This window comes from Cornus florida, unplaced genomic scaffold (assembly GCF_030987335.1).
Source record: "Cornus florida cultivar Cherokee Brave unplaced genomic scaffold, ASM3098733v1 CherokeeBrave_3.0.0_Hap2_Chr06, whole genome shotgun sequence".
Taxonomy (NCBI): domain Eukaryota; kingdom Viridiplantae; phylum Streptophyta; class Magnoliopsida; order Cornales; family Cornaceae; genus Cornus; species Cornus florida.
Window position 1 is genome coordinate 53,787,458 of NW_026775576.1, and position 27,878 is coordinate 53,815,335.

A 27,878-nucleotide genomic window follows, 5' to 3' on the forward strand; every position below is an offset into this window, starting at 1 on the left:
CAAATAGCTGTATTGAAATCTATGTTTCATTACCAAAGTAGTATTATTATTAGTATTATATTCCTTCTATCTTTTTGCCATGCTGTCACGTACATCCTCCCAATTGGGAACTAAAGTCAAGTTGACTAAGAACAATATTTGTAAGTTAGCACAAACTACGTTTTAGATATTTTAAAATAGCGTAATGATAGAGAGTCTTTGGAGCACATATGATTAATTTTATGTGACTAAGAGTTAATATCATCATGACATCATGAATATTAATAAACATTATGATAATATATTAGCCCTCACTTGTGTAAATAAGTCAAACTTATTTGGCTTTTCAACTCAAAATTATTATTCTTTCATTCTACCTCAGTCACATATTAATAGTCTACTATCTCGTTTTTAGAAATTCCAAATTAGTTATCCATTTTAAATAATCAAATCAAATAAGTTTTATCTTTATTATTGTCAAATCAAATAACTTTAAACTTGGTAACTATACGTATTTAAATTAAAAATAATAAGTTGATAATTTTAGAAAGGAACAATGCATTAATTATATATTTCATTAAAAATTGAAATTTCTAAACCTGTTCATCTAATGCGGGACGGAGAAAGTGTATTATAAGAGTAATCTAAATATGTATGGAAGCAAGGGTTTTAATGCAATTTAAATAATTTAAAGGTGAAGCACATTCTGACACTAATCCAATAATTTAGACAGGTACGCATGCAGACGTAGGCTCTATGAATCCACGTTTGCATGGCATTTACAATATTGGGCAACAGATTGATTCCCTCTGTAAACTCACGTCCCTAGCATCACTCCATTTATTATTTTTTATCCTCTATCTCAATTCTTATATCTGTGGCTATATTTTCTCCACCTCTTATGCCACACACCTTCTTATCATGGCCATCTCCACTTCTTACGTACACCTCCGCCCTCTGACCATGGCCATCACTCATTTCCTCTCAATCTCCTAGGCTACTTTTGTGATTTATATACCCTCACATAGTAATTCCTATTTAAATTAAAATGACATATGTTCCTAACATATGTAAAATATTTATACTTTATACAATTGGTGAATTCAATATATTGTGTTTGGATTCATTATGAAATTAATAGTGTCCACTTAATTACAAAAAATATTTATATGTATGTGATGACGATCAATATATGAACATAGATAATAATTATAAGTAATTCATAGTCGGTAATTATGGATGGACTCATTATTAACTAAGATTTAAACCAGATCCACGTTAGATTGAGATATATTGTGAGAGCCGTCGTATGCAATTATTCCCTATCACTGTCACGGCATTTAACTCTTAAACATGAGAGAAGTATAGACTCTTTTATTAATTAGTAATTACTTTAATTTGTTCAGCGAGTTCTTCGGAATCCATAGACCAGCACTTTGGATAATTATGTAATTAATAGTTAGAGAGTTATATTCTCAATATTTGCATAATTGCTACTTGTATTTATTTTGTATTGATTACGGTTGATCACAAAGTAAATTTGAAGGCCTTCATGTGTTTTTAGATAAAATGATTTTCTATATATTTATATATTTAAATTATTATTTTTGTCAAACAAATATTTTATTGTGGTCAAGTCAGATATAATCAAAGGTACCAAAATAAATATATTAATTTAGTAGTCAGATTGACGGCTTTATTTATTCGATAACTAATTATGCATAGAGGGGTCAAAATGCAACATTGACTTAGAGGTTATTTATTATTTAATTGGAGTTCAATTAATTTCTTTTAGTAGAGTAGAAATTAATTTATGAATTAATTGAATTAGGTTCATGGTATAATAGATCGGACCAATTATTAATTCATTGTAACCAATAAGATAATAAGCCTAAAGGATTCTCACTCATATCCCAACTTGATATTGGAGCTCATTAGATTTGAAATATCACGTGAATTTTAGATATTGAGAAAAATATATTGTCTTCAATTATTATTTTTATTTTGCCTATATATACATGGGGTCCATGTATATTTTAGGTGACGCTTTTGTGCAATAATTTTTAGAGGACAAAAAAATATTTTCTCTCTCTAAGATTTTAGAGTTAGTGTTCTCATCTGATGGAGGCTCCCACAAGCTAAGATTTCCATCATTCATGGAGGCTTATGGGTGATTCTTAAAGGCAAGGTCATTATCAACAAGATGGAGATCCAAATAAGAGATATCTAACAAAGGGATCTACAATAAGTGAGAACATTCACTTTAGAGGAGAGATTTAAGGTTTACTCAAATCTTGATGTAAGTTTTATATCCCTAAATTGAATGAATCATCATATTCTTCTTGTATAAAACTTGTCTTTACACATGAATCAAGATCTTTATTTGAAAATTCCTCATAAAATTTTAAAAACTTCCGTTTCCCCAACAGCTACCACCACCTCCCCCTCCACCAAGCACCATATTTATAGACCCATATATCTTGTTAAGGTTAATTGTGCACCTAAACTCATATGTATAAATCTAATTTGAATAAGAGCTGCAAATACACTCTTGAATCAAAACATATATATAAAATCACACATTGTTCTTTTATGTTGAATTTTTTTTAAAAAAATTTCAATTAGTTTTCATCACATTGATTTATTTTGAGGGTTAATTAATATTCAAAAAAATAAAACAGGCTATTTAAAGAAATGGGAAATGTTAACATTTTAAGGCACGTTATAGGCCCTCTGATTTTCACTACAGGAGGGATCCCGATCCCAACTTAATCAACATTGAATTAAAGCTAGTCATTTGATATGAACATGCCATTATTGGACTCCATATATGTATAAAGTGACTAAATCAACCAAAAGAAAATTAAAATGCATTCTATTTGTTGACTAATTCATTAATAATCCTTTTAAAAACAAAAGTTGGTATAAATAAATATCATGTAGAGGCTTCATTTTTATTTATTTATTTTATGTGATCGTTGGTGATGTGAATGTCATGACCAGCCTTGTTGATTGGATGAGGTAAGGTTCACATAGGACCAACAATTGCATAAAAAAGGATATTGCTTTTGTGACAACCCTCTTTTATCATTTGGTTTAGTAGGATTTTTGTCTGTACCACGTGGATAATTGTTATAATTCACATTGGTGTGTATATATACATATATGAGTCGTTTTTTTGGAGATAATCGGACGCGCTGTCTGGGGTTTTGCCTTGATTAATTCATGGGATTAGTGTATAAGGCATGTCCTACGTGAATTGGATAAAGTTCGAACTATGTTGAAATTCTAAAACTTGATACTTCGTGAGTCATCCATACTCAAATCTTTTCCAACTAAGTCAACCCTTCTAAATTATTATACATGAGAGTTGACGTCACATTTTATGTATGTTAAAGATAAATGTAGTAGGCGAAACACTATAAGCTATTTGAATCTTTGAAAATGACCACGTCTCGTTATTAAAGCAATTCTACTTGGTATAAATCTGAACAATTATAATCTAGAGAATTTTAGTTTAAAAAATCTCATCTGTTTGAACTTGAAATCTTTCGGTTTTACAACTAAAACCAATGGGTTTTTTCAACTCTACTATCATCTTATCTAACGGTTAGTAAAAATTCATTATTAATTCTCTTCTTCTTTTTAAAAAATTCATTATTAATTCTCTTCTTCTTTTTAAATTTTTTTTTAGGAAGTGATAGCAATTAAGCATGGTTCAAATTAAACTTTCAAAGTTAAATCTGATGCAAACTACATTCTTCAAATGGATAGATCTTAATCAATATTATTATTAATTTTTTTTTTGGTAAATTTAATCAATATTATTTTCACATAATGCAACCCTATGGAAATATATCAAGTCCTCAATATATAAGAATATCTAAGAATGAATTACTACAATTGTCATCGGGATGCAACTTGTATGAACAAATTCAGATTCGCCCCAAGATCCTTAGACAGTTTGGACAAGTACTCCTTTAATATTGTTCACGTTTTTACACCTCATGAGTTATGATTACCCTATCTTAGGTTTTTGTATCACTTTTTGTGCATACTATTTATTTTTAATTTTTTAATTTTTTTTATATATTTTCTTTCATAGTTGGTATTTACACATGTACCTCTATTAAGGTTTAAACCCTTAACTTTTCTTTAAGAAATAAGGATCTGATATCACTAGGCCACTGACCCGTTGACCTTTTTGTACACTTAGATATATAACTTGTAGTATATACATTGAGGTACACCATTTTTTAAAATAACAAAAAGGATAATTTGAATATTAGTTGAAACTAAACAGTGTATTTTTTTTAATACTCAAAACAGATTTTTAGTCAAAATTATTATTTTTGAAATAATAAATTATGACAGACGTTAACTCCACAAAATCGTAAATAATACTCCAATAGTCCATGTGCATGTAATAATCCCATTATGACGCTCTTTCTCTCTGCCATGCTTTCACATCCCAAGTGGGAACGTAAGTCAAGTTGATTAAGAACAATATATGTACAGTTAGCTAAAACTACGCTCAAGAAGTGAAAGCTTGCACATGTGAATTATATATATATATATATATATATATAAAATGTGCATATATGGTGCATGGTTCCTATAAATACATGGTCCTCCACCTCCATTTCCCTACACTATTATCATATCAAAATCTATTAGTTTAAGAGAAAGTAGAGAGAGAAAATATATACATGGAGGGAGAAAATATATGTATGGAGGGAGAGGATTTGTTAATGTGCAAGGGTACTAGCACGATTGATTGGGAGACCATTCAAACGGAAAATGATGGGAAACTTTCCGTTCAAATAGGCAAGGAGAAACTCTCCCTAGAGAAGGCATCTGATGCGAGGGTGACGGTCAAGGGTGGTGATGGGAAGGTGAAGTCTGTGTTAGACTGGGTTAAACTGGTTGACCCAAATGACCTCACCGTCAAAGAATTGGCAGACGCCGCCGTCAAGACCAATACCAAATTGGTGGAGATGGAGGGTGTCAATGTGGGCATCAAAGTGAGTGTTGTTCTGGGGTCCGTCTACGGTCTTGTTATCTCGGCCATAGACCGCAATGGTGATTCCCAACAGTACTTCGCTGTTGTTTTTAATTGTGTCTGTTCTAAGATCGTCCTGTTCCTCATAGCTCTCTGACTTCTTAAAGTTGCCAACTATCTTTTTCTTTTTTATAAGGTCGTCCTGTTATTCTTATGTGTGGCATCGTTGGAAAATTGATGTTGTGTGTTAGTTGGCTGATGAAGAGTCCCATTAACATCATGTATATATATATATATACATGTTTTTAATGTGTTATCTGGCAATTCAAAATAATACTGTATCGGGTTGGACAGTCAGTCTTCAATGTAATTTTTTTTTGGGGATGTTGTACTCAATGTAACTTTGTTGACCTTTATATATGTGTTGTTTGTTTGATTTTGTTGGATCATTGCCATTAATAGTTACAACTAAACCCTTTAGACCCTACATCTCACACCTTGAATTTTAGGTTTCAAAAAAATTAAATTGGGTTGTGATATAAACAACACACATATAATTCATATCTATATATATTGATATGAATTATATGTGTGTTGTTTATATCACAACACACATATAATTTTTTTTGAAACCTAAAATTCAAGGTGTGTGGTGTAGGGTTTAAAGGGTTTAGTTGTAACTATTAAAATAATTCTACTTATTAGAAGCATAATATCCAATGGTCGAGTTTAAGTTAATTGTTTATGAAACTATTACTTGAATCAATAGGTTCCAAATAAAAACTTGGAACTTGTTGGGTTTAATGAAACAAACTATAAAATGTATCTCTATGCAATGCACATTGCTCCATGATTAAAATCATTTGTCAAGTGTAACTTTCATTAGAGCTGATCACGGATCGGGTCGGTTCATTTGGCGGTAAAGTTCAATCTAATTCTGTCTCTACAGATTGGTGAAATTTGAAACTGAAATGATCCGTGGGGACCTTCAATTCGAACCAAACCGATCAATGAAATAACAGATTGGATCAGTTCGGTTTCCACAGATTGAGCTTTTCAAACAGTCCAATATGATTACACTTTATGACCCATTAAAATATCAAATTGTAATTAAAAACCCGTAACTAACTTTTTAACATATATCACCACAAACTTAAATTACCTAATAACAAAATAGATTTGTAAATCATTCAAAAATGAAAATATTATTACAGTACCAAATATAATGAGTAATGACTTTCGGGACCTAGGGTTAACTTAAAGAATAATGAATAATAATAAAAATAGAAATACAGTAAGTATATTGTGTGTGTGTGTGTGTGTGTGTGTGTATATATATATATATATATATATATATATAATATTAATATATAATTAAAGTAACGAATCGGTTCGATTAACGAATTGGATCGATTTTTTCAGGACCTAATCCGTTAACCGAACCGTGAATAGCAGATTGCTATTTTTCTAAACTATCACCGAACCATAAGATCTGAAAACCAAACCGAACCACACAGATCGGATTGGTTCGGATCGGATTGACGAATTGACGGATTATTTGCTCACCCCTAGCTTTCATACTCTATAGCTTTGCATTTGAATTTCAGTATTAAATCAGATGCAAACTTCCCACAAATTATCCCCAATTTAGGGACACGTACTATGATCTTAATCCATATAAATTTCACCTTATGCAACTTTATTGTAATATATTGATGCGACCTCAGTGTGTGCATGCAAAAGTGTGTGTGTTTAGAATGTGCGAAGTGTGCATCAATGATTAATATTTATAAACCACTTAACACTAATACAATGAATATAGTGAGAAAGGGATCGTCCACAGCGATTAGAGGGTACTTTGAATTAAACTTGGCTTAATAGGTTAAGAGATTGAAAAGAGGTTGGTTTGGTTTGTTACTCTAATGATTAATTAAAATGAGCAATGCAAAAGAAATTAAAGCTAAGAGAGTAGAGTTTAGAAAATAGGAGGGGAGTCTTAGGGCGTATGAATCACCAATAAGCTCATTCCCTAAACCACGAGCCTTTATCTAATTGGGAAAAAATCATGTTGTAAACCAAATGTGTGTTACTAATTGTAACAATGGGCATGGATATCAAATTCAAGAATGAATTATCTACTTAACAACAAGTAACTAATGTGTAACACAACTCATCAAGTCTAAGCATAAACCATCTAATTATTCAACAATTATAGCTAGTAGACATTAATTAGCCAAAATTCTTCAAATCTTTTCCGAAGCGTCTTTTTCAAAACACTTAGAATATTTTTAGGTTCTTTGTCTTCACAGTGATAGATCCCTATTGATAGTGCTCGAGCCCTAAGTCCTAGGGCTCGAGCTTTCTGGCTCAGGGCTCTAGCTCTTTAAACATGTGCTCGATCCCTTGAGTTCTGGAACGAGGTCTGGGACTTGATTTTCTTTAAATTATTTTCGACGCACTCCTAGCTCGAGCTTTAAGGTAAAGGCTCGACCACTATGAAGTAGGGCTCGAGCTCTAGGAAGCAGAGCTCGAGCCTTGACACTTGAATTTATCTAAAATTCACCATCTTGACTCTCGGATTGCTTCAAATGACTGACGATGACTTATGCATTCCAAAGATCTCATATTCAATGAGTGCATACTCTTTGACAAATCCAGTTCGCCGATCAAGATTCAAATGCAAATTCAATCTTTTCATCTGAAAGTCTCGGTTTTAACCGTTTCTTTGGGAAATTACTTACAAACATGAATTAAACACAAATTAGTCTAATAACAGATAGAAGTATCACTTTAGGTCTTAACATATGCATATTTAGGGGCTCAAATATACAATATTCAGCATCGATCACACCCCCAAACTTACATATTGCTAGTCCCTTAGCAATACAGAACTAAAAAGCCGCTTTCGTGGGAATTACGGTTGCATTTAGCCTATATGCAACAAGCCTTTAAACCCCTAGGTTACCCCTAGTGGACGAGTTGTAGTCTCGTGAGGGTTTCCAGTGATAGTACCCACAAACATCTTAAAACAGTGCCTTAATTGCACAATAAGCTCATTCAAACCTGTTTCTCATGTCACAATATCCTAACAATTCATCAGTTAGTCAATTACAACAAGTATAACAAGCTATGCCAATCAGGAAAAGTTTCAAACTCTTAAAATCTCATCAATGGCCATGGTCCCCACATGTCAGTTTAATCACATATTCAATAATCTCAATCCTTAAAATCCTTTTAAAAGTGAACTCACAGTTTTAAACATGTGGCTTGTTATTCATATTTATATCTATTCCATAATATTCATCAATTCACAAACAAACTTTTCAAATTCCAATTCCCAAGGTATTTTTTAAATTTTCTACAAGTATGCATTTCATTCAGCACTTATTTTTTTTTCAAAATTTTTTTGTCAAGGGTACTGTGCAATGTTCAGGCCTATTAAGTTTTTTAGATCACTCATGTAACGAACTTTTAGCCAATGACTCCCAAACCAGACGGTTTTAGGGCATTGGGCATCAAGACACCCTAAAGGACCTAATTGTTCAAGTAATTTAGGCAACCTAAATCACTTATGTAGCGAGTTTTTAGCCAATGACTCCCAAACCAGATGGTTTTAGGGCATTAGGTATTGAAACACCCCAAATGACTTAATTGCTCAAGCAATCTAGGTACAGACCCAAACTTGACCTTTTGGTTCCTTCCTTTTCGACTTTTTCACTTTATATTCAGGAAACAAACGTTTTTATTTTTTTTTATTTTAATTGCATCATACCATATATTTTTCTTTTTTCTTTTTATACATTGGTTCTTAAAATCATCAAATTCACCTGCTCATCTCAGTTTATCACAAAACAGAACATGACTTCAAGTTTATACCCCACAGAATGAATGTAAGTGTGCTCATGTGCAAAGTGAAGCATTCTAGGAATCAAAATTATTAAATTGTAACTATTCTAAAAAAGTGGATCATAGGTCACCAACTGATATCAAAAAATTTCAAAAATCCCCTTTTAACATGAATTTGGCATACAAGCCATCTTTGACCAATATCAGACTACATAAGGGCATCATATCACAATAACAGATCTAAAATCATGCTTAAACAGTTAAAATGCATCTCTTTGTGCATATCATATTACATTCTCATCAAAATTCAAAAGGTTAGTGCCTTACCCCCAAACTTAGTGTGCACATTGTCCTCAATGTGTGAAAACAACTCAGAGTTAGAAAGATATTACTATAGAGATGCACAACCATCACAGATAAAATAATGTTAGCACAGAAGGGTAAAATAGGAAAATCATCCCCAAACTTGGTCCTTAGCACCTGGCAAAACAATCACACTCCAACATACATCAGAGTATCAAGTATATGGAGTAAAAACAGATATCTATCATCAATTAGCACAAATATGACAGCAATGTGATCACATGGGCCAAAAACATGTATATAAATGATGAACATCGATACAATGCTTACAAAATATGACTTAGGGCAAGCATACATCAAATAGAAAGAAATACATCAACATCAATGCCCTAGTCCATAAAATCATGCTTATACGTAGAAAATAAACAAAACTAGTCTTAATCAGCTAATCTGTGGATGGCGGAGCAGCAGACAAGGTGGAAGTAGTCCGACGCAGTATCTCATCCAAAACAGACTACTGTGTAGCGAGCATACGATGAATGGTCTTTAAAGCCTGTGCATGTGCAAGGCGTGCCACTGCCGTCTCAGTTCTGGAGTCTCGCAACTTCGTCCTAAACTCCGCCTGACCCTTCTGCAGCTGTGCCACCGCGGCACGTAACTCTAAAATCTCAGCCTAAGAAGAACTCCTAGGCTGTGCTGTAGGTGCTGGCTCTCTCTGCTTAGCATGGGCGTCGAAGGTATCCATATCCTCCCCCAAGCCATCTCGTGGAACGACAACTGTCTCTGAATAAACATCACCAATTTCTACCGCAGTGCAGCGCTCTTCAGGCATATGAGACCACAACTTATTCCACTCCTGTAAACGGAAGGGTAGAGACTCATTACTATTCTCCTCACTTGGCTCAAACTCAAAACCCTATGGCTCTAACAACATAGTAATCATATAAGGGAGAGGTAACTTGTGGGTTGGAATGTCCTTTTTAGGTCCAAATTCAGACCAAAACTTAATCAACTGGCAAAACATTATTCTTGGTATTGAATACCAATGATCATACTGAATAGGATAGAGTACCTGAAGAAAGTTCGTGTGTCTAGTAGTCTTATGACCACGTGGATGGACATTGGCATAGAGAATGGAGTCCATAATCCACAGCCTTTTAGGAAGCTTAGCTTTGGTAGTACTACTACGCTTCCCTTTAGCAAACCTCCCCTCATATAATTCCTCAATGAAACTCTCTGCAGTCCTTTCCTTAAGGAAGGGTGTAAAAGTAAGGCAGCTACGCCTCTCATTCAAGACAACAGGCATCTTATGATAACAAAATAATGCTGTAGCTATTGCATCTGGAGAAATAACTAACTCATGCCAATCTACCACAGTCTTGAGCACCTAAGGCTCATTCTCAGTATATGAAAGGTTAAGATAGAACAACTGAACCAGTCGAGGATAAACAATCTTTGCAGTAAGAATCATAGTATGGAGAAGGTGCCTGTAGCTAAAGGATTTCATAGCTTATCTAGTGTGAGGATCATTCATAAATGCCTTAACATCAAAAGTTATTTCATAAGCAATTGGACATGTCTTCCAAGCACTTGGCATGACACCTTTTGTCACTCGAGCATGACTAGAATGAGCAGGACGAACCATTTCGACTTCCAATAGACAATATGAACTCTAATTCCCAATATAAACACTCAAAACCTCAAAGAACAAACTTTAAACTGCAATTTGGATCTCAAAGCTCGAGCTTTTCCTCACAGGGCTCAAGCTCAACCAAGGCTCGAGCCTAGAAACAAGGGCTCGAGCTCCACATATAGATACACAAAACTGAATCCATGATTTTGACTACCAATCTTATATCACAATTATCAATGACGTTTTTAACAACTAGAGCATCCACAAGAGTTGTAACACTACAAGAAAAACAGTTTTTTAGAATGCCCTTTTTACCACGGTTTTAAAATAATCGTGGTAAAAGACACTTTTTACCACGGTTTTAAAATAACCGAGGTAGAAAGAATAAATTTCACCATGGTTATTTTAAAACCGTGGTAGAAGAAGATTCTTTCTACCACGGTTAAGGGAAAACCGTGGTAGTAATTGTATTTTCTACCACGGTTATAAAAAAATCGTGGTAGAAAGTAAATTTATTTCACCACGATTATTTTATAACCGTGATAGAAAAGTGAATTAATTTAACTTAAATTTAGACTTGCTATTTTTACCATGGTTAATGAAAAACCGTGATAGTAAGTTGTTCTACCACGGTTCAGGCACCGTTGTAGAAAGTGAATTTGGTGTAAGGCTTTACGCGGGTCTTATTCCCGCTACTTACTTAAAATTTTAGGCCAAATCATTTCAGACCCCACACGCACACACGGACATACCACACACGGGCAAATCATTTCAGCCTCCTAAATCTCCTGCATCTCTATTCTCGTTCTCAACTCTGAACTTGCCCTCTCTCTGTTTCTGCGACTGCAAACTACAAAATCTACAAGAATCAGATCAGCCTCCCAAATCGCCTCCATCTCTATTCTAGTTCTCAACTCTGAACTTGCCCTCTCTCTATCTTTGCAACTGCAAATTACAAAATCTACAAGAATCAGATCAGCCTCCCAAATCGCCTCCATCTCTATTCTCATTCTCAACTTTGAACTTGCCCTCTCTCTGTCTCTGCAACTGCAAACTACAAAATCTACAAGAATCAGATCAGCCTCCCAAATCGCCTCCATCTCTATTCTGGTTCTCAACTCTGAACTGCCCTCTCTTTGTCTCTGCAACTGCAAACTACAAAATCTACAAGAATCAGAACCCATATCGGCATATCATTTCAGATTGTTCAAAAAATCAAAACCCATATCCTTCAGTTTCCATCGCCCGTTGTTCCAGTTCGGGTTCGCAATTCGCAAGCTTCAGCCTTTGGCCCGCTGTCTCTCAACTCTCAAGCCCTCTCTCTGCAACTGCTAACTTGTATGCATTAATTTTTTTTTCTTTCTAAATCAATTAATCAAGTTCTGTAATTCTTGTTTTGCAAAATGATTTGAATAGTACTCTGAAAAATATCTTGACATTGTGTGTGCCTGTGTAGTTTTAATTTGGTCTCTAAAGTTGGATTGATGGTTACTATTACTTGCAATCCTTTACGTGAGTGTCCATGTGCATGCATAATGTTTGAGAAATTGTTTAGATGAAAATTTGTGTATTTCTTTAAGTATTCATTAAGTTTTTGAAATGGAAATTTGATCTCCAAAGAGGAATATTAGGCTTGATTTGTTTATGATTGAGGTAGATTTGGTGCAGGAGAAATTTTAGAACCAGATTTGGTAATATATAGGGTGAGACATAAAGGATTTGTTATGTGAACTATAATGAAAAATATCAATTAATTTGCTTCCAAATTGGCAGCTTTGTAAGCAAATAATAAAACGATGCTCAAAGTCTTAGTAAAGGAGCATACAAATTTGAATAATTTGAAGAGTTTTGACTTATCACACGTTAGCATTTTAAAACATAGCCAGCTTGTTGGCTTCAGGGAACCTTGCTTACTAATAGTTTGATAACTATTTTAAAGAATTCTTTATTATGGATTCTCAAGATTACTATTGTAATACTACTTTGTCTTTTAACAAAATTAACAAGCAAAATTTTTAGAGCATATATGATCAGAATTAGAGGCATATATAATCCAATGTTTAAATGATTTCATGTGACTGAAGGATTCTAGTATATAATATGAGAAAAAATTTATAGTCTTAATTGTGTAGTAGAAGTAGTATTTTTTTTTTTTTTTTTTAATTTTTTAATTTTATCTTTACTTAAGGGAAACATGATCTTCATTGATATGACTAAAAACCTGTATGTTGAAACACATCTAGATATTCACTGCATAGATGGTTCACCAAAAGTTATATATTTGTTTAGTTTTATTTATTTATTTATTTTATAATTCTTGTCATGGAAGCACATTTTTCATCTGAATTTGTATGAAGCTTTTGACCTAAGTTTTGGGAGTTACATTTCATGTACGATTTTTTTGAAGGATCTCTAGGTTGTTGAATCTTTGGAGGACTTATTTGGAATTTTTATTTTTATTTTTATTTTTTATATTTATAGTTTGTCATAGTGAGCCGGCATTCTAAGTGTCAAATTCTTGAATAAGCTGCATGCATAAATTAAATATAGTGAACTTGATAATATTTGTAAATGAGCCAAAAGAATGGTGGATCCTGTTTCTTTTCACAGCTACTGCAGGAGTTGAATTTACATGATACACACACACACACACACACACACACACACACGACTACAAAAGGAGGTGCCTATGATTCATTTGACACATATTGTGATACCCTTTGGATCCGAGATACGGGTTGATCAGGCCCAGGCCCAAACCCAAGGGAAATATCAAACAATCAATATATAATTGAACACAGAATACAAGATGAAATAAGAAATAAAAAAATAATAAACTGAAATAATGCTAATTGAAAATCCTTAAAATATAATTATTGAAATCCAATACTCCAAAACTCCATAAGGTTAATAACTCGGGAATCCATTCAGTGGATCCCTTATTAAAAAATCCCAATAGAAACTAAAATAATATATATAAAATCTAAAGCTAAACATAGAAAGAATTCCTATGTAGTCAGAGGAATGAATGTTTGTATCTGCACTGCTCGTTCAAGCTCTAACCCTGGAATTGACGAACACCTGAAAAATAAGAGAGTGGGTTAGGCCCACATGCAAGTCCCATTCTACTACAATCCATACAGTAATCCGATACGCAGATACATCCAAGGAAGACTCAACAATATCTAGAGTAATCTATATGTATATATAGAATACACACTATAGGACGCTCGCTAGTCCAGTAGGTCTGTCTCAACCTGAGTAGAGATACCATGCAAATCGCACATAATGTGGACATGTGTACTTAGACCTATCAGGGAACAACACCTATGTCCAGTTATCCATCCTAGGCGATATACGCGCCCTAACCATGGTCCTGAGACTCAAGCTCATACCATGGCACCATAACATAAATATATAAAGTCCCTGTCTTCCTAATACAGAATATCATCCATATGATATAGTGGCGTGATATCTGTATAACAATTCATCCCAGAAATCCGATTGTGTCATTCAGTTATTTACTGACCTGACACCAACAGAAGTCAGACTTAACCTTTGATTGTTAATCCGAACCTTAATCCAGATAAGGGAAGGCTTAGTGTCTGAACTAGTCCGTACATAGTATGCCACCGTCCCATACCGGTGCACACCATCCTTTATTTACCATAGTTGACAAAATAATTAAATAGTTATCAACTACATTCCAAAATAAGCACAACTATAATCTAACATACGTAAAACTGAATCATGCATCCAATAATAGATTTAGAAATCCTGTTCCAATCATTTAAATTAATGAAGTACAATTACGCATTTAACTCCTCCAACCAGTCCATAGATTTACATAGTTATGTATATTTCCACATCAAGCACTCCAAATTAAGTATAAATATTTCAAGTAACCAACTATGCTCAATACAGTGTTACAACAAGATTAACAGAATTAAATCATGTAAACAAAAATTGCTAAACAAATGTCAGTAAGCCATTTAAAGTAACTGTCCAACCTTCCACATGCAATCTTCCTGTTTACTCTATGTTGTTTCATGCTACAACATAATTATGTTAACATACTTCCCAGTATTTCTACATGCTTATAACAGTTATATAGACGATAAACTGAAATCTAAATAACTTATAATTAATCCAAACTGCACAACAGAACCCCAAACCATCGAAAAATCAAAAAACTGGAGGAAAATAGGGTTGGAGCCGCCTCCAGAACATTGGAGCCGGCTCCCCCCTAGGTGGAGCCACCTCCACCTTAAGTGGAGCCGGCTCTACCCCTTGTAGAGCCGGCTCTACAAGCCCTAGAGCCGGCTCCACCCTTTTGGTGAGCCGGCTCTCTTCTTTTGAGAGCCGTATACCCTAACCTGTTCGCCTTCTTCGCCTCCGGCGAAGTCCAGAGTCACCGTACATTTTTTAAAACTTATTCCAGGGTTCAATTGATGTCCTAGAATTAATTAAAAGCATGCATTCAATCCTAAACACACAAAGGTTAAGCAAGATTACAACCAGTGCAAACAAATTCTTAAACAAGAATAACTTCTTACACAACAACAGATTTATGCAATAACTTAAAAATTGATTCAAACATGCTTACAAGATCAATTTTAACTTTAATTTAATCTATTTTAATGCTTGATTAATCCCTGGGGTTTAAATAAGCATGCACAGAACACGAATTAAAGGGAAGGAATAGAATAGTGACTTGCCTTGAGTTTCAGTTTTTGAAACTCTAAACCACTATCTCTGAAGCTTCTGTCCACGTTCGAAACTCCTATTCTAAACCTCAAGTGCTCTTGGTTCAATCCAGAAGCACTCCGTCCAGTGTATCCTTGAACCTCTCCGTCGACCTTACCAGTTTTCACTCTCTGTATCTCTCTGTCTCACGGTATACGTATCAGTGAATAGGGTTTTGTTATGTAACCTTAAACCAACGTATAATACTGTATTTATAGGCTTTAGCACAACCCTAATTCTAATACAAAACCAACCCTAAGTCAGCTACATCCGTGTAAATAAAACCCTAATATAACTATATGTGTGCCTCCATACAGTCACGTTAAAACAGGTTAAATATAATTAACTTAATTCAATTAAAACAACTAAATTACATCAGTTAAACAATTATCTAATAATTAATTTAAAACAATTAATGCAAATATAAACAAACCGCCAGTTAAATAAATAAAACAAATAACAACAATTAAATAAAATATTTAATTCAAGGAAAAATAAACAAATAAATAATTAAACAAAAATAAATGCAATGTAAACAATATAATAAATACTAGGACTATCATTTTGAAATTAGGGGTATTACATTCTTCCCCCCTAACAAAAGGAATTCCGTCCTCGGAATTTGCACTTACCTTCGTCCAATATTTTAGGAAACTGCGAGCGAATGACATCCTCCCGTTCCCAAGTGGACTCAGCCTCATTGTGATAACTCTACTGGACACGAACTAAAGGGATAACCTTGTTACGAAGGATTTGATCCCGACGGTCGACAATACGACATGGTGGCTCCAAATAAGTCGCATTCGGCTGCAACTCAATCTTCCCAACATCGATATGTTGATACCGATCCTCATCTCGCAGAAAATTCCGCAACATAGAAACATGGAACACATTGTGAACGCGATCTAAGTTATCCGGAAGTGCCAACCGATAAGCTACAACTCCAACTTGATCCGTAATCATGAATGGACCAACAAACCGCGGTGACAACTTTCCTTTCTTCCTAAAGCGCATGGCACCTTTCATAGGCGATACTTTGAGTAGAACCTGATCTCCAACCCTAAACTCCAAAGCATGAGTGCGACGATCAGCATAGCTCTTCTGCCTACTTTGGGCAGTACGCATGCGATCTCGAATAAGAGCTATCTTCTTGGAAGTATCCTTAATGAACTCAAGACCCAAAAATCTGCACTCACCAACCTCCATCCAACAAACAGGTGATCGACATGATCGGCCATATAACGCCTCAAATGGTGCCATTCCAATAGTCTTCTGGAAATTATTGTTATAAGCAAACTCCACAAGTGGCAAATAATCCTCCCAGTGGCCCTTTAAATCAAGAACACACGACCGAAGCATATCCTCCATAATCTGATTCACTCGCTCAGTCTGTCCATCAGTCTGAGGATGATAAGCAGTGCTAAGATGCAACTCCGTACCCAAAGCCTGCTGAAAACTCTTCCAGAATCCCGACACAAAGCTCGAATCCCTGTATGATATAATAGACAATAGAATACCGTGCAACTTCATAATCTCTGAGATGTAAAGTCTCGCCAACTGCTCCGAAGTGAAGTCAGTACGAATAGCAAGAAATGAGCTGATTTCGTCAATCTATCCACAATAACCCAAATAGAGTTGTGATCCTTGAAGGAATTTGGCAACCCTTCCACAAAGTCTATAGAAATGCTCTCCCATTTCCACTCCGGTATTGGCAGTGGCTGCAGAGTTCCTGGCGGCCTTTGATGATCAATCTTGACCATCTAACAAGTACTACATCGTGAAACAAAAAGAGCAATGTCCCTTTTCATACATGCCCACCAAAACTGCTGCTTCATATCATGATACATTTTGTCGCCTTCTGGATGAATAGAAAACTCAGAGTGGTGAGTCTCTGTCATCACTTCCTTCCTCAAATCATCAGCAGAAGGTACCATTAACCATCCCTTGTACCTCAAACCTCCATCAGCCCTAACATAGTAAAATTGAACCTCCTTGGAAGCTATCTTTGCAATTTTATCAATGCACTATTGATCAGTGAGTTGTGCCGTCAAAACCTTGTGAATAATAGAAGGTGTAACTACCATATAAGCCATGAAAGCATCCGATGACTCATCCACCTTCCTCAAAGCATTCCACTCAGTAGCGAATTGAGCAGAAAGACTACCAACAGGTCGGCGACTGAGTGCATCCGCCACCACATTCGCTTTCCCTGGATGATACTGTATGGAAAAGTGATAGTCTTTCACAAACTCCAACCACCTGCGCTGTCTCATATTCAGCTCCCGCTGAGTGAACAAATACTGCAGACTCTTGTGATCGCTAAACAACCTGAAGGACTCACCCAACAGATAATGCCTCTAAATACGTAAGGCAAAGACCACCGCTGCCAACTCCAAATCGTGCGTTGGATAATTAAGCTCATGAGGCTTAAGCCTCCGAGATCCATACGAAATCGGTCGCTCCTCCTGCTTCAAAACACATCCAAGACCCTACAATGAAGCATCCGTGTAAACCAGATACTCTATCCCGCTCTGTGGAGTAGACAAAACTGGTGCAGAAGTCAACTTAGTCTTCAGTTCATCAAAAGCTTCCTGACAATACTCATCCCATATGAACCGTACACCATTCTTTGTCAAATGGGTGAGTGGTCCCGCTATCTTTGAGAATCCCTGGATGAACCTCCTGTAATATCCTGCCAAACCGAGAAAACTCCAAATCTCGGTAGGTGAAGTAGGCTGTCCCGACTCAACCACCACTGAAACCTTGGCCGGATCCACCGCTATTCCTCTTTCTGACACCACATGACCCAGAAACTTCACCTCCCGCTGCCAGAATTCACACTTCTCGAACTTGGCATACAACTGGTGCTCACGAAGTGTCTGCAAGACTATCCGTAGATGTCTAGCATGATCGTCCTTAGACCTAGAATAGATCAAGATATCATCAATGAAAACAATAACAAACTGATCCAAATAAGCCCTGAAGACTCGATTCATTAGGTCCATGAAAACTGCTGGTGCGTTAGTCGTCCCAAACGACATGACACGGAACTCATAAGATCCATGTCTCGTAAGAAATGCTGTCTTAGGAACATCCTGCTCCCTAACCCTTAACTGATGATATCTAGAATGCAGATCAATCTTGGAGAAGTATGTGGCTCCCCTTAATTGATCAAATAGATCATCAATCCTGGGTAAAAGATACTTGTTACGTATCGTAGCCTTGTTTAACTCCCTGTAATCTATACACAGACGGAGCGAACCATCTTTCTTCTTCACAAATAACACTGGTGCTCCCCAAGGTGAAGTAGTCCGGCGAATAAAACCTTAACTGAGTAGCTGCTGAATCTGATCCCTCAGCTCGCGCATCTCCACTGGTGCCATCCTATAGGGTGCCCTAGTAATAGGCGTAGTGCTTGGAGCTAAGTCTATAATAAAATCGATCTCGCGACTAGGTGGCAACCTTGGAATCTCTTGAAATATATCCGGTAAATCCTGTACAATCGGTATGCTATCCAATGATACAGTAGTCCCCTCCTCCGTTTCCTCCTCCACATGAAGCAAATAGTTGCTAATGACTCCACTAGAACACGGCATGGCGATGACATACTTGTCCTAACCAGGTATGGTAAACACAATAGACCTATCAAAACAATTAACTTGGGCATGGTAATGAGACAACCAATCCATCCGAAGTATCACATCATAAGTGTGCATGTCCAGGACCAATAGATTGGCTAGAAATCTGAGTCTGCCAATATCTAGTGTCACAGGCCCATCACTTTCATGTAAAATACTGTGTCGCCCTACGGGCCGCTTCTCTTCATTACCGATTGTTCCGTCTGGTTCTTGCATTAGCCATTCTGTCGACATAGAATGACAGACATCAGCACGATTAAACTGAACCGTAAAAAATACAATGAATCCTTATACTTAAGCTCTAATAAAGAGAAAACGCTACGCAGAAGTCTTATACGATAGAATCCTAGAGACCCTTGAACCTGGAGTGCTTTGATACCAACTGTGATACCCCTGAGATCCGAGACACGGGTTGATCAGACCTAGGCCCAAACCCGAGGGAAATATCAAACAATCAATATATAATTGAACACAGAATATAAGATGAAATAAGAAATAAAAAAAATAATAAACTGAAAGAATGCTAATTGAAAATCCTTAAAATATAATTATTGAAATCCAATACTCCAAAACTCCATAAGGTTAACAACTCGGGAATCCATTCAGTGGACCCCTTATTAAAAAATCCCAATAGAAACAAAAATAACAGAAATAAAATCTAAAGCTAAACATAGAAAGAATTCCTACGTAGTCAGAGGAATGAATGTCTGTATCTGCACTGCACGTCCAAGCTCTAACCCTGGAACTGACGAACACCTGAAAAATAAGAGAGTGGGTCAGGCCCACATGCAAGTCCTATTCTACTCCAATCCATACAACAATCCGATACGCAGATACATCATAGGAAGACTCAACAATATCTAGAGTAATCCATATGTATATATATAGTACACACTATAGGACGCTCACTAGTCCAGTAGGTTTGTCTCAACCTGAGTAGAGATACCATGCAAATCGCACATAATGTGGTCATGTGTACCTAGACCTACTAGGGAACAACACCTATGTCCAGTTATCCATCCTAGGCGATATACACGCCTTAACCATGGTCCTGAGACTCAAGCTCATACCATGGCACCATAACATAAATATATAAAGTCCATGTCCTCCTAATACAGAATATCATCCATCTAATATAGTGGCGTGATATCTGTATAACAATTCATCCTAGAAATCTGATTGTGTCATTCAGTTATTTACTGACCTGACACCAACAGACCTTAATCCAGATAAGGGAAGGCTTAGTATCTGAACTAGTCCGTACCTAGTATGCCACCGTCCCATACCGGTGCACACCATCCTCCATTTACCATAGTTGACAAAATAATTAAATAGTTATCAACTACATTCCAAAATAAGCACAACTACAATCTAACATACGTAAAACTGAATCATGCATCCAATAATAGATTTAGAAATCCTGTTCTAATCATTTAAATTAATGAAGTACAACTACGCATTTAACTCCTCCAACTAGTCCATAGATTTACATAGTTATGTATATTTCCACATCAAGCACTCCAAATTAAGCATAAATATTTCAAGTAACCAACTATGCTCAATACAGTGTTACAACAAGATTAACAGAATTAAATCATGTAAACATAAATTGCTAAACAAATGTCAGTAAGCCATTTAAAGTAACTGTCCAACCTTCCACATGCAAGCTTCCTGTTTACTCTATGTTGTTTCATGTTACAACATAATTGTATTAACATACTTCCCAGTATTTCTACATGCTTATAACAGTTATATAGACGATAAACTGAAATCTAAACAACTTATAATTAATCCAAACTGCACAACAGAACCCCAAACCATCGAAAAATCACAAAACTGGAGGAAAATAGGGTTGGAGCCACCTCTAGAACATTGGAGCCGGCTCCCCCCTAGGTGGAACCGCCTCCACCTTATGTGGAGCTGGCTCTACCCCTTGTAGAGCTGGCTTTACAAGCCCTAGAGCCGGCTCCACCCTTTTGGTGAGCCGGCTCTCCTCTTTTGAGAGCCGTATCCCGTAACCTGTTTGTCTTCTTCGCCTCCAGCGAAGTCTAGAGTGACCGTACAGTTTTGAAAACTTATTCCAGGGTTCAATTGATGTCCTAGAATTAATTAAAAGCATGCATTCAATCCTAAATACACAAAGGTTAAGCAAGATTACAACCAGTGCAAACAGATTCTTAAACAAGAATAACTTCTTATACAACAACAGATTTATGCAATGACTTAAAAATTAATTCAAACATGCTTACAAGATCAATATTAACTTTAATTTAATCTATTTTAATGCTTGATTAATCCCTGGGATCTAAATAGGCATGCACAGAACACGAATTAAAGGGAAGGAATAGGATAGTGACTTGCCTTGAGTTTCATATTTTGAAACTCTAAACCACTATCTCTGAAGCTTATGTCCACGTTCGAAACTCCTGTTCTAAACCTCAAGTGCTCTTGGTTCAATCCAGAAGCACTCCGTCCAGTGTATCCTTGAACCTCTCCGTCGACCTTACCCGTTTTCACTCTCTGTATCTCTCTGTCTCACGGTATACGTATCAGTGAATAGGGTTTTGTTGTGTAAACCTAAACCAACGTATAATACTATATTTATAAGCTTTAGCACAACCCTAATTCTAATAGAAAACCAACCCTAAGTCGGCTACATCTGTGTAAATAAAACCCTAATATAACTATATGTGTGCCTCCATACAGTCACGTTAAAACATGTTAAATATAATTAACTTAATTCAATTAAAACAACTAAATTACATCAGTTAAACAATTATCTAATAATTAATTTAAAACAATTAATGCAAATATAAACAAATCGCCAGTTAAATAAATAAATCAAATAACAACAATTAAATAAAATACTTAATTCAAGGAAAAATAAACAAATAAACAATTAAACAAAAATAAATGCAATGTAAACAATATAATAAATACCAGGACTATCCTTTTGAAATTAGGGGTATTACACATATGTTTAGAGCAACTATCATAGCAGAAGTATTTTTTACAGTCAACCCATTTTACTTTTTGTCTTCTGATTTTGCTAACATTACATTGAAAATTATGTTACTTTTTCTCACTTATACAACTATTGATCTTTACTCCACATGATAAATCATTTTATCTCCAGTAAAATTCACAAAAGCTATTATAAGAGCAGTCAATGATGGGAGTGTTGTGTTGGTGCTAGAGCAGTACTTGGTGTTGAAACCCTTTCAGCTTAAAGCTTTCCCAATTACAATTCAATCCAAACCAGTGGTGTTGAAAGGGTTTCTCATTCCATGGATTCTCTGTGGACTTCTCACATGATCATGCAAAGATGTTTTAATGATGTTTTGTGATCTTGATTTTGTGTGTATTTGTTTATAATGTCCCTTATTTTTGAGTTTTTTTTATTTAACTATCTCCACTTAGGGTGTATTTTGGTGTTATATTTTCTTTAATTGATGTACATGTACTTGAAATGTAGTCTTCCAAAGGGGTTGGGAAAAGACAACAATGGGAGCGTCGATTGCATGGCCTATCAAGTACATCACAATTTGTAAGTTATATGGTCTCGATAAAATTCTTTTATGATTGCACATTTTTAAATGGGGGTCACATGCTTTTAAGTGACCAATTTTGTGGTGCATCTTGAACTTTATTACCTTATTGGTACATCGGCCCATGTGGAGGCCATTTTTATTTTTTGTTTTAAAATGTTGAAAGCATGGGAGTATGGGATCATCGTATGTGGAGGTTTTGATTGATTGTTGTGGAGGAGAAGTTGTCGATATGTTGTTTAAGGAGTTAATGCAAGTTGGCAACTTAATTTTTCTTAATTTTTTTATTTTTTTTATGTATTAGTTGTTATTCATATTATATGCATATGATTGATGTAAGAAAAAATGGGGTGGATTAATTACCTTGAAAAAAGAGTGCTATAGTCACATCTGTATTCTTGAGTAGTGCTTCTTGATTGTGTCCACTTCTCACAGATACACCTTCCTCTTCACTTCTTTTGTAGTTTTTTGCTTTAGCTTCCAAGGCAGGTTGTGTCCTCTTCTATGGAGCTGGAGGTTTTGCTTCCTTTGGAACCCTTTGTTGCATACCTCACAAATGAACCTATTTGTTGCCGTTAGGGTCTTGGGAGATAGTGCAATTACCTCCGCATTTGGATCTGTTATGTAGGAGAAAGAAGTCGAAATAGTGCGATAAGTAGATAATCTTGTACTTTTAAGATGATTAAAGGCAATGTATTAACCAAAAATTAATTAAAAATAAATATATAAAAAGAACTACTATATTCAACTTATAACACAAATTATGATGACAAAAGATTGGAAAGAGATCAGTTTAGAATGAGGTGTTTACAAAAAGTCAGACTTGATATCCCACTATTTTATAATATTGTGTATATATAATACACATTTATACACACACATATATATAAAGAGAGAGAAAGGATAAGCTGGGATTACAGAAGACTTAAGAAGTTTGTAGTAATACTAGTATGGAGGGCGGCGTCTCTCATGTCCCTACCTCTTTGTGATATGTCCAAGTATTGTCAACTATTTTGGTATTATGGAAACCAATCTGAAAATTGGCTACTCTTAATTCTCTCCAATGAATACTATGCAATCCCTTTCTCAAAATCACCACTACATCTCTCATTTTAGCGCTCTCTCTCTCTATAACATACAGTTGCATTACATAGAAATATACCTCCTACAATGGTAATGATATCTGAGAGTAAGAGAGATGATGATCTGTAAGGGCTTGCGTTTTTATCATTTTTCCGAACATTTTAGCATTCATGTATTTTATTTTTATTGTCAAAAATATGATGATCTTGCAAATGTGTATTAAATCAATTAAACATCATTATGTGTTAAAAAGTATTATAGACTTTATTATGCAAATGGCATATTTGTCAATTAGTATTTCATAAAGGGCATTATGGACTTTTTGTTTTACAAATGGCATATATGGTATTTGATTAGTTTATAAAGGGCAAAGTAGACTTTTAATTATACTAATGGCATAATTGGCATTTAGAATTAATGGAAGGAGATTTTAGTCATTTTGTTTGGTCTTGCCTTAGACTCATTATAGGCTTGACATGTGTGGGTGTATGTGGCTGCATTGTGTGTGTGTATTGATGACTAATGTATTTCATGTTAGAGAATATGCACACAAATCATTTTCGGCAGAATGTTAGAATAAAAACTTTCCTCCTCCATTGTCATTCTATTTGAGCTTCAATTTGAGTCCCTTGTGGTAGGATTTTTAAGTTGTCTTGTGAAGGAAAAATGTTCTTGAAATCATGAGTTCCCCTTTTTGTGTACAAGTTGTGGCCATTTTATGAATTCTGGATTGTCCAAATCTGATTTGAAAAGGGAAGGGTTGGTTGAATTTCAAGAAGTGTTCTTCATCTTCAAAACTTGGTAACTTTGATTCATTCTTTGGGTTGCTTTAAATTGTTGGTAGCTGAATTTCAAGCTTCAATTGAGGTAGGATTGTCTAACCCTCAATTCCTTTGCCTTTAGTGAGTTAATCTCTTTCAATTTTTGAGTTGCAAAGTGTATGCAAACAAAACTGAAATTCTGTGCTGCTGAAACTGTTAGGCTGAATTACATGCAACTGTTTTGCTCAAATTGATATAAATTCGTAATTTATCATGCAGAGATGATTTGGTATTATGATAATATAGTGAATTAGCTTTCATTGAGAATTGGTTTCACATAAATTGGTTGAGAAATGAATTTACCATGAAATTTTGAAGTTTGAGGGTTCTTGCTGGAAATTCTGGGTTGGGGCAGATTCTGTCCGAGTGTTTTTCATCAAACCTGCTTTAGATGGTATGGTATTTCGATGAAATAAAATTTTATCTTAAAAATATAGTCTTTGAAATTTCAGTGCCCTTTGGATTCACTCAATTTGGATGAAAATTGAATTTACTATGAATTTATGAAGATGGAAGCTACAGGCTGGAAATCAGTGTCTGACAGATTTTTATTTCGAAATTGTGGATTAAAACTGTTCCAATAGGGGAGGGATTTTGTTAAAATAAATTTACACTCTCAAAGTACATTGTTTAAGCTTTCATTAGGCTTTGGAATCACTCAATTTGACTTATAATTGAATTTGTTATGATTTTTCAAAGATGGAAGCTACAGGCTGGAAAACAGTTTCTGGGCAGGATTTATTTCGATCTTTTAGGTCAAAACTGTTCCAATTGGGAAGGGATTTTGTTAAAATAAGTAGACACTCTCAAATTACATTGTTTAAGCTTTCATTAGACTTTGGAATCACTCAATTTGACTTAGAATTGAATTTGTTATGAATTTTCAAAGATGGAAGTAACATGCTGCATGTGAATTGTTTACTGTTTAGAAACTTCGGAACTTGACACAATTGTGCATTCATCTTGCATCGTCATGGGGTTAAGATTAGAATGGAAAAAGGAAGTGAAAGTTCAGTAAATGATTTTAAAAACCGGATAACAGGGAGGTGCCTTGTATCCGCGAGTTTAGAAAGTGGGATTGATTCAATGATTTCAAAACCGGACAAGGAGTTGCCTTGTTTGTGCAGTTAATGGGAATCTAGAGAAGACGTAGGAGTTGCCTACGCGTAATTGTGTCACTAGGCCCCAAATGATTACAAGGAGTTGCCTTGGATCAGGGATAGATGATCAATTCTTTTCTCGTGGTACAGGGAGCAGCTCTGGCCGGATTACATTAACTTTTTTGTGATGGAAATTGGATTTTGGGAAGTGAGAAGTGTCAGTGGCATTAGCATTAGCATCCGCATTGCATGGCACTTCATTTTATTATCCTACGTGACATTATTTCTCTCCTGAGTTTATATGATCCCATTATCCTTTATCTATTCTTTGTTTGGATTCACGGAGGTATTAAGGAGTGCGCTTTAGGCAATTCCTGCTGAGCTGTGGTTGCTCATTCCTATTTTATTCACATCTTTTCAGGTCATAGCATGGACGGTGTGGAGGGTGTTCCTCCTCAGCTGTAGACAGAGTCGGGGCTGGTGTTGTTGTGTTATATTCCGCATGATAGTTTATGTTTTGTCTTATATTTCTTTAGAATATTTCTGGTATGTAATAAATGTTATTTTGCACTTTAAAACTTTAATGTTGTAATATTGGCATCTTATCTATTAATTTTCAGTCTTATTTTTGTAAAGGGAATTAAATAGGCTGATGTGTGGTCGAGATAGGTTACAGGGATATTTTTCTGATTTTGAGACTGTGATTGTTTGTGTGTTGTGTTCACAATCCGGACTTTGGACTAGGGGCGTGACATGATCAATTAGAAATCTAGTACCAGAAAGGAGTGAAGCATTTGTGTGAAAATGGCATTACAAAACTTCCTAAAAAGTACATATTGCCCATTTCAGACTGATCCAATTCATTCAAAGGAAAACCATACCAGTCTCAGCTTAGTCTCAAGTTGCCCATCATTGATTTTGCTGAATTACAAGGTTCAAACCGGTCTCAAGTCCTCATGTCCCTCGCCAATGCTTGTGAACAATATGGATTCCCAACAACAAAAAACTGAAAAAGCCATAAACTAGAAGACCTAATAAGAATCAAATTTGGTTTACAATAGTACCTAACTCTCAAATCTAGAAATTCCATGGATGTCCAAGGGGGAAAAAGAAAAAAAAGATACAGGTTTGATATAACCAATTAGTTGGATCTGAAAGTAGAGACAGGTTTGCCCCTGGATTTTCAATGCTTGTATGACCTTGCAACGCCTAACATTCACCCCTTCTTTTGGCAACCAAAAAAACTAAGGTGTGAAATTATAGTGTTAACAATCAATTTGGACTTATGCCATAAAGATCAACAATTGAAGCTATTTCAATATAAAAATAGATAAAAGTGCCAACAAAAATAGAGAAAACTCATAAATATTAAACTTTAATCCTAAAATACCTAATTTATGCACTTTAAAGGATGATGATAGAAACACAACCAGGTAAACTCCATGGAATTGGCTACTAATCATGCAAAATAATATAGCTGCTTTTTTCATAACTTTACTAACTAGGATGCCCATTTATTGTCAACTATCATATCTTCGCAATAATACATGCTCGAAATTGTATAAACAAAATCAGGATGCCATTTTTCATGCAAATGATGTGCCTACATAGTTTCAAGATTGTATTACAGGAGGCAAAAATTATTTAGTATGAACATACTTCTTTTTTTAGTTCTATTTTCCACTGAAATAAGACTTTATACTAGACCTATTTAAATTTCTGGAAGAATGTTCAACTTTTTTTTTTTTTTGAGGGAAAAGAAGAATGTTCAACTTAACTGACTTTAAAGAGTAATTTCCAAGACTTAAAATTCTTAAGCTCAGACCTTAAGTTGCGCAAGGAAAAGGAAGGACTTTTATTCATTTTGTTTAGTTAGGTGGGAAGGAAATGGTGTATGCATAATTTAACTGTTATACCATTGAATGGTTAAAGAAGATGTCTATCTACAAGGGCAAAAATGCAAAAGGAGGAGTAGAGATGCTTCCCTCCCGGCTTCCGCCCACTTTATGGCGGAAGTATATGATGGTCTCAAAGGGAGACCTCCTACCTATTATTTTTCTTTCCCTCAGCCCTTTTATCCACTTGCTTCTCCCCACTCCTCCTCCTCTTCCTCTTTCCGAAAAAGAAAAAAAAATTCCCACACCAAGCATAGCATAGATGTAACTTTTTTATTTTCCAG

General features: G+C 35.3%; 1 long non-coding RNA gene across 1 annotated transcript; it reads left to right on the forward strand.

Moving 5' to 3' along the window:
- The first annotated feature begins 11,506 nt into the window (after window positions 1-11,506).
- On the forward strand, window positions 11,507-26,334 carry LOC132311546 (uncharacterized). Its single transcript, XR_009483048.1, has 3 exons — window positions 11,507-12,101; window positions 22,623-22,694; window positions 26,121-26,334. It is a non-coding gene; the product is annotated as an uncharacterized LOC132311546 (long non-coding RNA).
- Window positions 26,335-27,878: the final 1,544 nt, after the last annotated feature.